Raw genomic sequence first — 13,009 nt, 5'->3', positions numbered from 1 at the left:
ATTACTAAAAAGAGAAAGTAGTGTATAATTACATAGATAAAAATGTGTGGAAGTTTAAAAATTTGTAATGTTTGTAGAAAATTTTTAATGTAGTGGTTGTTTTCTCTGAGTTGTTTGTAAATTAATGGTATTTAATAATTGAAAGTATCTTAGAATCTGGGAAATCTGATATTTTCTGAGGTGAGTTCAGATCCGTTTTTTGTCTTTCCTGCCTCTGTCGTGTTCACTGACCCCATGCTGATCTACACCCATTTACGTGACACCAGTCACACCCTGTACCAGAGTCAGTCTTCTCTCTCCTTCCTCCCCACACCACTCCCTCCAACCCCACCCCCGAAACTGCTCAAAGTTCAGTCTTCAATGTATAAAATTGCCACTGACTGCAGTTTAATTCTAGCTTTTGAGGTATCGTTTGGCTATTTTACTCATCTATGTATACTGTGCGACTAGCCTGCATTAAAACTTCTTTAGAATGCCTTTCCCCCCTCCCCATAGTACTCACTTTTGCCTTCAGTATTCGATTGAGGAGAAAAAAATAATAATTTCAGCATTAATTATAACTAGGAACAGTTTCTCTTCATCACGTAGAAGCCATTTTTTATTTATATTTACTTTCTATGTCTTGCTTTCAAATGCCTCTCAGGAGAATATGGGGTTAAAAATTCTTCGGATTTACCCCACAAAGAATAAAAAGTATGGCTTGCTACAGATCTTTTCTCAGACATTCTCTGTATATATGTTTCCTGTTTTAATTAGAAAAAAAGTTTGTTTCTAAGGCTTGTACAATTATCCATGCTGATAATGCAAATGTTTTGATTTAATATATATCCTATGTATCTAGAAATATACATTGTATATGAATCTGTAGCTACCTGACTTATGAACAGAACACTTTAAAAAAAAAAGAGCTATATCTTCCTCATTCTGTACCTCCAACACCTAGTAGAATGTATATATAATGAAACATTCAGTAAATATTTGTTTATTATGTCTGAAACAAAACACATTTATCTCCAAATCTAAGGGTTTTTAAGGGTTTTTGGTTTAAAGGCTCTACTCAGCATAAGTCTTAATTGGTAACAAGAGGCTTTTTAGAAGATGCCAATTTAGAAACTCAAGTTGTTCCTGAGAAGGACTGTTGTTACACTGATTCAAGTCACATTTAGAACATTTTAAATACCTCTTACAAGGCAGTACACTTCACTCTGCTTCTTAAGTCAAGAAGATAATCGCTCCATTTTAGACGGGAGTTTGAGAGATTGGAAAGTCAGAGAGTTCCTCCTACTTCCGGAAGCATCCCAATTCGACGCAGTTTAATTTTTCATTCCTGCCATGTAGGAAAACCAGCTCAGGAAACTATAGAAAAGCAAACTCACACATTCCATGGTACAAGTCTGTTGCATAGTTAAATCAATTTCAGAAAATAAAAGAAAAGAAAGGAAAGGAAAGACCTTGAGAGTTTTGATGCAGTGAAGTCAGCATGCCTGATAATCGGCAAAAGCAGAAAGTATTTAGAGTATATATAAGAGATTATTTTGTTTTTAAAAAGTCGACACAATACAAGTAACACATAGAGCTAGTGCTTTGTTCGCATCACTTATTTCCTTGTTTCAGTAAAACTTCTGTTTCTATAAAATAAGTGGAAAATTATGTTGGCAATCAAAACATGCCTTGCGGTTCAAGTCCCAGAAACCTATTACCAGCCAGGGGTCAGAAGTTTAAATTGCAGAAAAAGTTCTCAAGGCAGAAGATAAGGAGGAAGAGCAAAGAACAGCCTTAGAAATATTTAATGAACAAACTTTAATTACACCGTCATGAAGAGCATCAAATATCAATGGACATAGTGCCATGAGAGCATAAGCCAATGCCTATAAATAACTTTATTTTAAATACTCCACAAAATTAAGTTCATAGCATCATTCTGTTGATTTACTCCTACCCCATCCCCTACCCCCATCCTCTGGATGGCCATGACGTCCTTTTCTTCTGGTAAATTCTACACTTCTTTGAAGGCCCAGTACAAGTGGCCCTCCTCTGTTTCCCCGTAGCACCTTATACTTACCCCTGTAATAATACTTAACACGTGTGTTATGGTTATGAGTGTATGTGCCTGAATCTCCTCTTAACATTATAGGCTTCTCGAGGGCACGCCCTGTTTCTCTTTTGTCCCTGTGCTCTCAGATCTCAGTCTGAGGCTTTGCACAGCATGATTGCTCAATAAACATTTGCTGACTTGGACTGAATTCTGGAAAAGACAGAGGAGAAGTGAAATTCGGAAGGGAATTAGCTCCTCAAAACTATGTCTCTAGAGTTATAATAGTAGGAACAAATATGAACTCATTCTTTCAATAGGTATTTATTGAGTATTGTGAAAAACTTTGTTTCAGCAATATATTAATGAATAAAATGAAAATCTTCACCTTGGAGGTCTAGTTGCATGAAACAGACAGTAAACAACAAATAAGTAAATTGTATAATAGTTTTGAAGGTGGTAAGTGATCTGGAGAAAGAAAATAGGGTGCTAGGGAGCTCCTTTGTCCTTCAGAAGTAGAGAGGGGGTTGGCGGCATAGAGCCCGCATGGCACTGCAGAAAGGTTGTGTTGATCGACTTGATGCGGCCAAGCTCTGTCTGCCCCCCAACAAAGCTGGCCCTTTCCTCCTCCGACCTCGCTTCTTCCTGGAGTCCTATCTACTCCCAGTGCGCTCACAAATCCACTTCAAATTTGCGTCTGCTCCTCCCATTTCTTCCTTTAAATTTTGCGTTGACATTTAAATTTCATACAGGTCATAAACATGTATCACGTGGCCTAACCCACCTGTGTTTTGTTGACTTGCCCAGTGTTTTTTGAAATAAACATGTTTCCAACAAAAAGATTTCACGCTTTTCTTTTAAAAATGGGAAGATTTTGTAATACTGGGCCTGTATTCCTTCATGGCCACAATCCACTGGCTCTGAGGAGGTTTGGCATCCTTCCGACAGAGGCATTGGCTTTCAGTTTGACACAGTCCCCACCACTCCCTATTGTTTATACCTTACCCTCTGCCCTCATTTCAGTCATCAGCTGAACCTTTATAGGCATTGAATTGTATGACCTTGCTCTATCAGCCCGCCAAAGTCCGATCCCCATTTCTGGCAGATTCCTGACTTCCACTCTCTCCTTGGATAGTTTATTTCTGCCGTTGTCCCTGGCATGCCTTAGCCTTGCCTGCCCCAAGCCAGCTCTTGGTTTCCAACCATCCTAGGCTTTGCCCTCAGACTCAGTCTTGCTGGCTCAGTCCGGTTGAGATTCTGTGTATTCAATTATGTCATGTGCTGTTTAATGACAGGGATACATTATAAGAAATGCATTTGGAGGCGATTTCCTCATCGTGCAAATATTATAGAGTGTACTTACGCAAACCTGAATGGTATAGCTTATTACACACTTAGGCTATAAGATATAGCCTAGTGCTTCTAGGCTACAAGAGTGTTTATATAGAAAACAAAACAAAATTAAATCAAACATAAAAGAAATAGTGCAATCAAGAGACGCAGTAAACACAAGACGTATGAGTCTGCTGCCAGCATAACATGGCATACTGTTTTAGAGCAAGCTTTTTTTATAAGTAGAAAGAGTACACTCTAAAATAATGATTAAAAGTATAGTATAGTAAATTCATAAACCAGTAACGTAGTCGTTTATTAGTACATAATTATATGTGCTATTCTTTTATATGACTGGCAGCACAATAGGTTTGTTTACACTAGTATCATCACAAACGCATGAGTAACACGTTGCATTAGATGTTATACTGGCTACAACCTCACTAAATGATAGGAGTTTTTCATCTCCATTGTACTAATATGGGGCCACTGTTGTATATACAGTCCATCGTTGACCGAACGTAGTTATGTGGCATGAGAGTGTACGTGGGCCGGAAGGCCAGCTGAGGGAACCCCAGATCTCCTGTTTGAGCACGAAGACAAACGTGGAGAAGATAGGTGTTCGGCCTTCCTCTCATAGGTGCTCTTTTCTCTCCCTTGTCTTTTAAGGCAACATAAAGATGAAAGGCTGCTACACTCTGTCCTCGTTTAACTCACCCGGAGTTCTATCTATGTGGGGCTTCTTCACTGTTTCCAAAAGGAAATGTGGCAGTAGAGCCAGTTTTTCTATTTCCTTTCTTCATAATTAAAGTGTCCTTTTGCCAAGAGCAAATCTATGGGAACTGAAAGACTAATCAAAAAAAGGTTATTTCTACAATGGTGTGGAAGTCTTGGGCACTTTCGTTGATTTTACTCTCAGCTAATTAGGTTTTTTAAATTAAGTGGTAGAAGAAGGGAAGGAATGAAGGAGGGAGGGAGGAAGAAAGCAAGCAATTGGTCAACCTTCTTCTGCCTTCCACCCCTGCCCATGTACTGTACTTGTCCTCTGTGACCCCCAAAGTCCATTGTAGACAAACTCAGGTTTAGGAGTGAGGACATGATAAAAGTTTCCTCGCTCTCCTCCTTTCTACTCACCTTCCTCCTTACCCTTCATGGCGCTTCTGTGAGACTTGAGTCTGGGGAGGCCTCTAGCATAGGCGGTCCTATTGGAGCTGACAGAGGTCCAGAAAGGCATAAGGAGGAGGGGCAGGAGCTGGCTGCTTGGATTTAAAGCTGTCCTAGGCCTCGATGGGGATATGAAAGGAGGCTTGCAGTACAAACCCCACTACAAAGGCAGGAAAGTAGGACAGCAGTGAAGGGTGCATTTGAGGCTGACTCCAAGTCAGGACTAAAGAGTGAGAATTTGCTTCTGTGCCCGCTATATTGGAGTTCCCAAGTACCTAACAGAGTAAAAAGGTGACTGGAGGGGAGGACATTCTAACATTAGGATATCCTACTAATTTCCAATTCCTGAATAGGCATCATGTGAATTATGGACTAATCCTCTAGTGGCCCATTCCATTGCTTAAAGACAACTCAGGAGGCTTTATCTGTGATGCTCTTCTAAAAATTGCTTTAATGATGAGCCATAATAAAGCCCATAATGCTGACCGGGTATGTCTAACTGGGGAGAACTGACCTTCTCTAAAGAAGCAAAGACAAAGAAAAAAACCTTTTCTCTTTTGATTTGGGTCCCCCAGGTTGCTCCAATGCTTCTCTTCAAAGATTTTTTTTCTCATTTCATGCCTATCATTTTATTTTCTGATACCTGCTTAGAAATAACCTTGTCTTTCTGGTATTTAGTTATATCACACAAACCCTTTTGCCATTTCTAAGAAACCACAGAACTGCTCTGACGGACTTCCTTGAGAGCCTGAGCTGCACCAGCGCAGCCCAGCACTGCCACCTAGTCTGGCTTAGTGTGAAAAAATTTAATGAGATTTCTCCTGTGGAGGAATCAGATGGAATTCATAAAATGGAATTTAATTGGGTCTGAATAAACTCCACTTAAAAATTCCTCACGCAGTGGCCTCTGCTCATGGGTGACAACAGTCTGCATTTGCTCTGATTTGTAACAGAATCTTAGTCCCACAGCACCAGGACCAAGAACGAAAGCAGCAGTGGGAACCCCACAATACCGTTCAGAGCTGTCAGTCATCGGCAGCTTAGCTCTATGCCCCTGGCAGAAGCTCCAAGCAATGAGCCCTCTCTCCCAACAGAGGAAACTAGAAACTACCAGAAAGCCCAGATGGAATTTTTGGGCAGAATTACAAGCTTTCATTTAATAAAGAGCTGTTCTGGTTAATGGCTGCATAACTCCCGTTGACTTTATGCTGCCTTCATGCAACTTTAAAAAACAGGGTGCTACCTCTTGGTATTGATGGAGGAAGCAAAATTCGACTCCTGATTGGTGAAATTCTGAGAGAGCCTAACAGGAAAGCCTGCCTCCAACCCAGAGGTTTGCCATTGCTCAGGGCCACTGAGAAAGCCAGAGATGCTCTTGTTCTTAGAATGGGTGAGGGTTTGTCCTTTGAACTAAGACTGGGGAGTGGGAGGGAGTGGATGCAGGACTAACCTGGAGTGTTATTTGTATATAGATTCCTGAAGCAAGGAAGGGAGGGGAGGTGGGGAAGTATTCACTGGGGTGACCTGAATGACAGGATCTTTCCCTCTCAACTTAGGGACACAGAGGCATACCTAGAATCAGGATGGCAAACAGATTTCGTCTCATGTGCCAATTCAGTGCATTGGTAGTGGCTGCCTGGAACACTATGTTGAAAAGAATTTCAGTTCTCTAGCTGGGCTCCAGGAAGGAAAAGGCACAGTGAGCATGATTCAGTTTGGAGAAGGAGATTTTCCCCATCCTGTGGATGGTGAGCTAGGAAATTTTGGGTGATACTCAATGACTTAGTTGCCTTTGGAGACAGTAGAAATAACATGACACATAAAATCCTTCATAATATGGTCCTAGTAGCTTCCCCCGCATTGTGTACCATCCTACCCCGATCACTCCTTTTATAAACCCATCCATCATGGCTCTCTGAACAGTCTTGAGCAGACAGAAAATCTGTGGCAGGGACTCTTGGAGCTTTGCTCCTTCGGAGACCAGGGCAGAGGCCCCAGCAGCACACTGAAGATGCCGCAGGCCCAGGTGCTGGGGGCTACAGCACCCAGGAGGAAGCAGCAGGGGCAGGGAGAGTGCCAGTGGTGGTAGCCCGAGGTATGACATACCTCGAGCCATGTTCGGCCAAGGCCCAGCAAAGCCTTCAGGCCAGAAAGAACATCAAGAGACAAGGGTTACTGGGCAGTGAGGATGCCCAGCTCTAATTGTCATTTGAGAAAAGCTACCAGTCAGAAAGAAACCAGGTATTTCTCTGAGCAGCACCCCCGATAGAGAGGTATTGTGCTGGCTGGAAAATTACTGTTTGGCTGTCGCCCATGGGAACATAACGCTCTAACAATAAGCTTTCTGCTTCTGTACCCCCGCTTGCACAACCGACCTGTGGGTTGACAGTTAGTAAAAAGAAGAAAAATAGACTTGTGTGTTCAAACAAGATGAAGAATAGGGTTTAGGGCTTAAAAACCCCGTACCTCTACATTTCGGGGCTGCTTAATTTGGGGTCTGCGTACCCCTGGCAGACTCAGCTGGCTGAATAAAGAGTGTGTTTCCTATCACTCACTGAGTTCTGGTGATCTGTGTGTCTATCAGGGACTGGCGGCTACAACAGTATGGGATCCCTAGACTTATAGTGGAGAAGCGGGCATGAAGACTTGGCCCTCAGTCCCCTCCATCATGGTAGTCAGCCAAAAGACAAAGGTGGGAGAGGCTCTGAAGTCCACACTTTAGCTGTGGGATCCATAGGCACATCATTTTAGTTAAAGTACATCTAAGTTTCTGTGTCCTATAAGACTAAGGCCACAGAGTTACTTCTTTATTCAGGAATTACACACTTATTATGTGCCTGCCAAGTGCCAAGCACTGAGATAGTTTCTAGATGAACAAGACACAGTCCCTGCCCTCTAGCCAGGAATTTAGGCACAAAGGCAGAAAATCATAAAGCAGAGGAAGTACTTGGCAGTTTTTATCATCTTACATGTATACTTTCTAATGCCCAATTATATGTGGATAATGACTACAGAGGAGACCGACACTGAGCCTGGAACATAGTAGGCATTCGAGAAATAGCAGACGAAGAGAGGCAAAGGCAGCCAAGGGAGGCTTGGAAGTCAGGGGAGTGGGAGAGGAAGACCTTGCCCAGATTGCCTTAAGAGGAAGGCTTTTGGGACCTCGTGCTTGTCTATGACTCTCTCCCACACGAACATTAGCTTTTGAGCCATTTCCCCCACCCTGCCCTGTCTCCCCAAGATCCCATCCTTTCTGGTGTCTGGAGCCATCTCCCTGGGTCATCCACAAAAGGGGCAGCTCAGGTCTTGCCCGCAACCTCAAATTTACCAAGAGATTTCATCATGCTCCTTAGAATGGTGTGCAATTTAAAACTTAGGAATTTTTAGTTTCTGGAATTATTCATTTAATATTTTGGACTGGAGTTGACTGTGGGTAACTAAAACCATAGAAAGCAAGGGAAGACTGCTGTCTTCTCCAGGCAGAGTCCTGCTAGGTTTATGCTCAGGTGTGATGGCTCTGAGGCTGAGTTAAGTCTACAGATGGATTCCTCTTCCAACCACCACTCTGCTAGTATTATTATTGACCCAATGCACAAAATAACCAAATAACATGGAACTAACTGAGAAAGTATTTAAATTAACCACCCAGACAGGACTGATAATTCAACATTCTCACTAGCAGAAAGAATAATACTTAGTGTCTCTAACGCCTACGAAATGTACATGAAACAACTTTGCCAAAAGGTGGATAAATCAAATTGTTCTGAATAATCCAATCTAGTGTTTTCCTGCTTCTTCTTCATGCTAATTTATGCTGGCATGGCTTTTCAATAATGAAAATCTGTTCTTATAGAATCCATTTCATCGAGATTTTCCATATTAAAATGGAGATGGAAGTGTCGTAGAGAATTAGATTACTTGTCCTCATTCCGGCTCCTGGCGTTCCTCGGGAGGGGCCTTTGTCTTGCAATGGATAAGCAGATGGCATTAATTGAAGAGAGGAGCAAGTGTACCTTCTGTAGCAGCCTGGGCAATTGTTTTTAAAATGTGGTTTCCATCTAATCAAAGCCTCTTGCCTTCACAGACTTAATTTGTTCCTTTCCTTGTGAAATTTGTTCATTTTCAAAGCATTTTCAGCTCTAATCATTACCACCAGGGTGAAAAACTAGTTTAAATAAACGCCTCAGCCACTAGAACATGTGTTGGCATCTCATTCCAGAGAAATAAATACCTTCTGGGCAAACCGAATCCTTAGCATCAGAAGCAAACAAACAAACAAACAAACAAAAAACAGATTGATGAAAAAAACACACATTTGGGGAGCATTTACTGGGCACAGGTCTTGCACTGGAGCTGGGGTACAGTAGTGAACGAGCTGCGACGCTCATCCTCCAGGCTCCAAGGTCTCCTCTGGGAGTCTCAAACTTCACTGTGCGTAAGTTCCCCTGAGGAGTATCTTAAGAGTGTGAGTTTTGGGGATCCACTGGCAGGGATTCTGAATCAGCTAGTGCTCAGTAGATGTTAGTTCCCAAAGACAAAACGTATGTAGCACGTTCTTCGTAAGTTTCCTCCACAGTTTATTTCGTGTAATAGTGTCAGGTTGGCACCAACCGTCTTTCTCAAGCACTCCTGGGAAGATAGTAACTATGGGTCAGGCACTCTTTCCATAAGTTATATGAACAATGTATAATTCACATTAAATAATATCAATTTGGTTGTTGCTGTAGAGAATAGGCATTTCCATGGCCCCAAAGTTCTGATCTTATTTATTTTATCTAGTGTAACATTAGTTTTCATTAATTCTTCAGGACTATTTCCTAAACTCTCCTACAGGGTTATACTAATTTAGCTCTCCTAGAGTATGTTTCTTGATAATATTATTAATAACAATAATAACAACACTAATAATAACAATAACACTAGTAAATATTTACTGGCGGCTTGCTACAAGGCAGTAAGCACTTTGCAGATTCCGTCTTACTGAATCCTCGCAACCACACTAGGTGACATATACTATGGTTATCCCTCATCTTACAACGAGATGCTGCATCGATATGGGTTTTCCCACACGCACGTGGGGTGGAGGGATTAGCCAGGCCATTTGGGTTTTCTGGGGATCTCCTACCCTGGGTGACCAACCATCTGGCATGGCCAGGACTGAAGGATTTCCTGGGACTCAGGACTTTACATTTTAAAACAGGCTAAATCAGGATAAGTTGGTCACCTTCCCCTTGTTAATGTAAGAAATGTCCAAACTCGTAGACAATTTTTATGAGTTTATTTGAGCCAAACTGGTGCTCTGTGCCAGGGAGCAAACTTCAAATGCTCTGGCGAATAACAGTTTTGATGCTTATTTTATGCTTTTGAAATTAAGGAGGGAACATAAGGAAGATTATGCGGAGGTGGGAGAAAGCAAGGTGAGGATTGGGTTGCAAGATAGTTAACAAGATTATATGCCCTCCTAAGGATGGTTACGGTTTATTTCAAAGGTGTATTAACCTAGATGCACAGAAACAATAGACAGGGCTGGCTTAAAACGTTTCACTCAAGCAGTTAGAAGCTTGGTGTGTGACTACCCACCATGACCTGCCCAGGTAGGAATTTATCACCATATCATCCTGAGAGGTTACTTTTCAAACAACCCCTTTTTTTCCCTCCACACACATATATGAGATTTTTTTTTTTGGAGGGGTCACCAAAATTTAAAGAAAGATGGGTTCAAATTCTGAGTGGAAAACTGAGTTCTGTGAGCCAAAGGAGTCCAAATGGTTCATCTCAACCGAGGAGACAAGAAGCAGCCAAAACCCCAGACACAGAGTTCAGGAAAATGAACGTGAGAACGCTGTGTTCAAACACTTGGCTGTGGTCTGGGACAGTTACATAGAACAACTGGACTTGACTTGCCAGCTATAGAGTGGTACGAGGTGAGCCAGCCAATTTAAGGGGACTTCTCTGTTCTCCTCCTGTCCTTTGCACTTAGGTGGGTGGTCCCGAGGTTTCTCCAGAAATGCCTGTGGCGCATGGTATACCAGGGCATTCTGGTGCCATCCCCAGTCCCACCTTTTAATCTTACCTCTTGGAATGTCTTAGGAAAAGCAGTGGGCAAGAGCGGCAACTTAATTAATGTTGCCTGGGAGCATGTGGAAAACAGCTTCATTCTCATCTTCCTATTGGAATGAAGAAAGTTGCCATATAACCCCCTGGTTTGTACCACTGCGGACACACACCAAATGTCAGATATATACACACCCCAGCACCCAGGTGGCAGGAGGCCTCAGGAATCATGGGTCTCACCCTCTGGCACACAAACAAAAGTCTGAATTCTTTACTCCCGCTAGAGAATTTCCCCCAGAAGCAGCCTAAAGCTGCTGGGAATGCAGAAACCAAGCAAACAGCTTAGAATAGACTGTGGAATCAAAGAAACTAAGAAAGAGACTCCTTGAAGTTTCCAGAACCAAAGGGACCAGAAGTAGCAAAGAACAAAGTAAAACTATGAAATCTGAGGGCCAAGGAATCAAAAGCTGGAATTTGATGTTCAAAGCAGCTAGAAGTCTAGGACAATTGTCTGGATTGAGTATCATTGTCTGCAGCTGGCTTTTGTGGCCAAGGACTGCCTGGGTGTGTGTGTGGGCAGATGTGTTTAAAGAGTCAAATATTGTAGAAGACACGCAGTTTCATAAGGGGGAGGAGATACGTTTCCTTCCTTCTGTGGCTGGCACTGTGTCTGTCTTGCCTCTTCTGGTTTCCATCACTCAGACTCATTCTTTACTTCCAGCCTCCAGTGCAGGCTTTTCTTCTCAAGCACCTTTGCCTACATTCATTCTATATTTTTTGACTGCCTGTTGTTCTAGTTATATATTGCTGAGTAACAAACCACCCCAAAACTTAGCAGTTCAAGACAACAACTATTTTATTTGCTCATGATTCAGTGGGTCAGCTGGGCAATTCTTCTGGTTTTTTGGGGGGGTGGGGAGTGGGCGCAGATCTCTACAGTCAGCTGGTGGCACAGCTAGGACTATATGGTCTAGCATGGCCTCGTTCACATTCCAACAGTTGGCAGGCCGGTTGAGGTTTCAGGAACCTTTGCTAGGACCACTCATCTGTGCTCCATTGGGTCCGTCACCCTCCAGGAGGCTAACCTGGGATTTTCACATGACGACGGAGTATTTGCAGCAACAGACGAAGGTAAGCTTCAATGTTTCAGCACTTTTAAAACCTTAGTTGCATCACACTTGCTAATGTCCCTTCAGGCAAATCGAGTCATATGGTCAAGCTCAGAGTCAGGGGAAAAGAAATAGACTCTACTTCTTGATGAAAGGAACTACAAAAACTTGTGCCCATTTTCTGCATCGTACCACACTACTCTATGCTAAACAATGTCACCATGTAGAAAACTGACACAAGGTCCCTCGAGGCATGTGAACGTGATCTCCCGGAGATGACTGTTTATTGCTTAGCTATGTTGAGAGCCCCACTAAAGCTTGAAATGGGGCACTGTTGGCATGATTGTGTGATTTTCCTCCAGGAAGACCTAGCTGCTAATGCGCAAAGTCAGGGAAACTAACTGGCAAGGTGGGTGCAGCAGACACACAAGAGGCGAGGACTTAGGGGATGTTCGGAGGCTACAGAGCGGGCACTGTGAGTCCAACAGGAGATGCTGGGCTATGGACAGAGATAAGAATGTCATTCACAATATGATCCTTTCTACAGAAACTGTCACAAGGTATTACATGATGAGGACCCTGCTGTTTTGTGGGAGTAGTAGGTGACCAGGCATCCTAGCCTTGCTGTATTGAGCCAAGAAAACAGTTGCAGTTTGGGTTATTTACAAGGAGGGCATCTCGATTGTATAAAAGGACTGAGATTTTCCTCTGCCATGAAACACAAATACCAACTGAGACTGCTGCTTAAACAGCCTTGAACTCGGGACACCTGTGGAGAGAAATTGCTCAGGCAACCAGTTCCAAATGCCTGAGCAGAGAGCCAGAAAGAGCTAGCAAGCTCTCAGTGCCCTGTGATTTGATTACCAATCAAGGAAACTGCAACTTGACTTTCTGCAAAAGATACAGAGAGTGGGTTTCTGCTTGACAGGCAACTATTCTGACTTTGATAACTATTTTGGGGGTGGGGGTGCTGATTGCCAGACACTGAGGGAACAACCATTTCATTCAGGCGGGAATGAATTACTTTAGAACATGTTGAGGTGGGAGCTTCTCATACCTTCCTGAGGGCTGTGTGGGGGCACGGGGCATGCATGAGTCAGTCATGGCACATTCCCACTCACAACTCAGGTGATCACAGAGAGTGATCAGCTCCTGTGACTTCTGGGAAAACTGTGTGCAGAGTGAAGACCCTGTCTTTAGGAATTGGTGATAGGTAGAATTCTCCATTCTCCATTCTGTAGACACACGAAGGGCTCCAGCTGCTTGGGGCATTTCCTTGCTTCCTTTGATTGCTTTTTGAGGAGAGTCATGGAGGAAT

The sequence above is a fragment of the Pteropus vampyrus genome, unplaced genomic scaffold (genome assembly GCF_000151845.1).
Source record: "Pteropus vampyrus isolate Shadow unplaced genomic scaffold, Pvam_2.0 Scaffold240, whole genome shotgun sequence".
Lineage (NCBI taxonomy): Eukaryota > Metazoa > Chordata > Mammalia > Chiroptera > Pteropodidae > Pteropus > Pteropus vampyrus.
The sequence above is the reverse complement of the archived record's forward strand: the minus strand, read 5'-3'. Positions refer to the sequence as shown.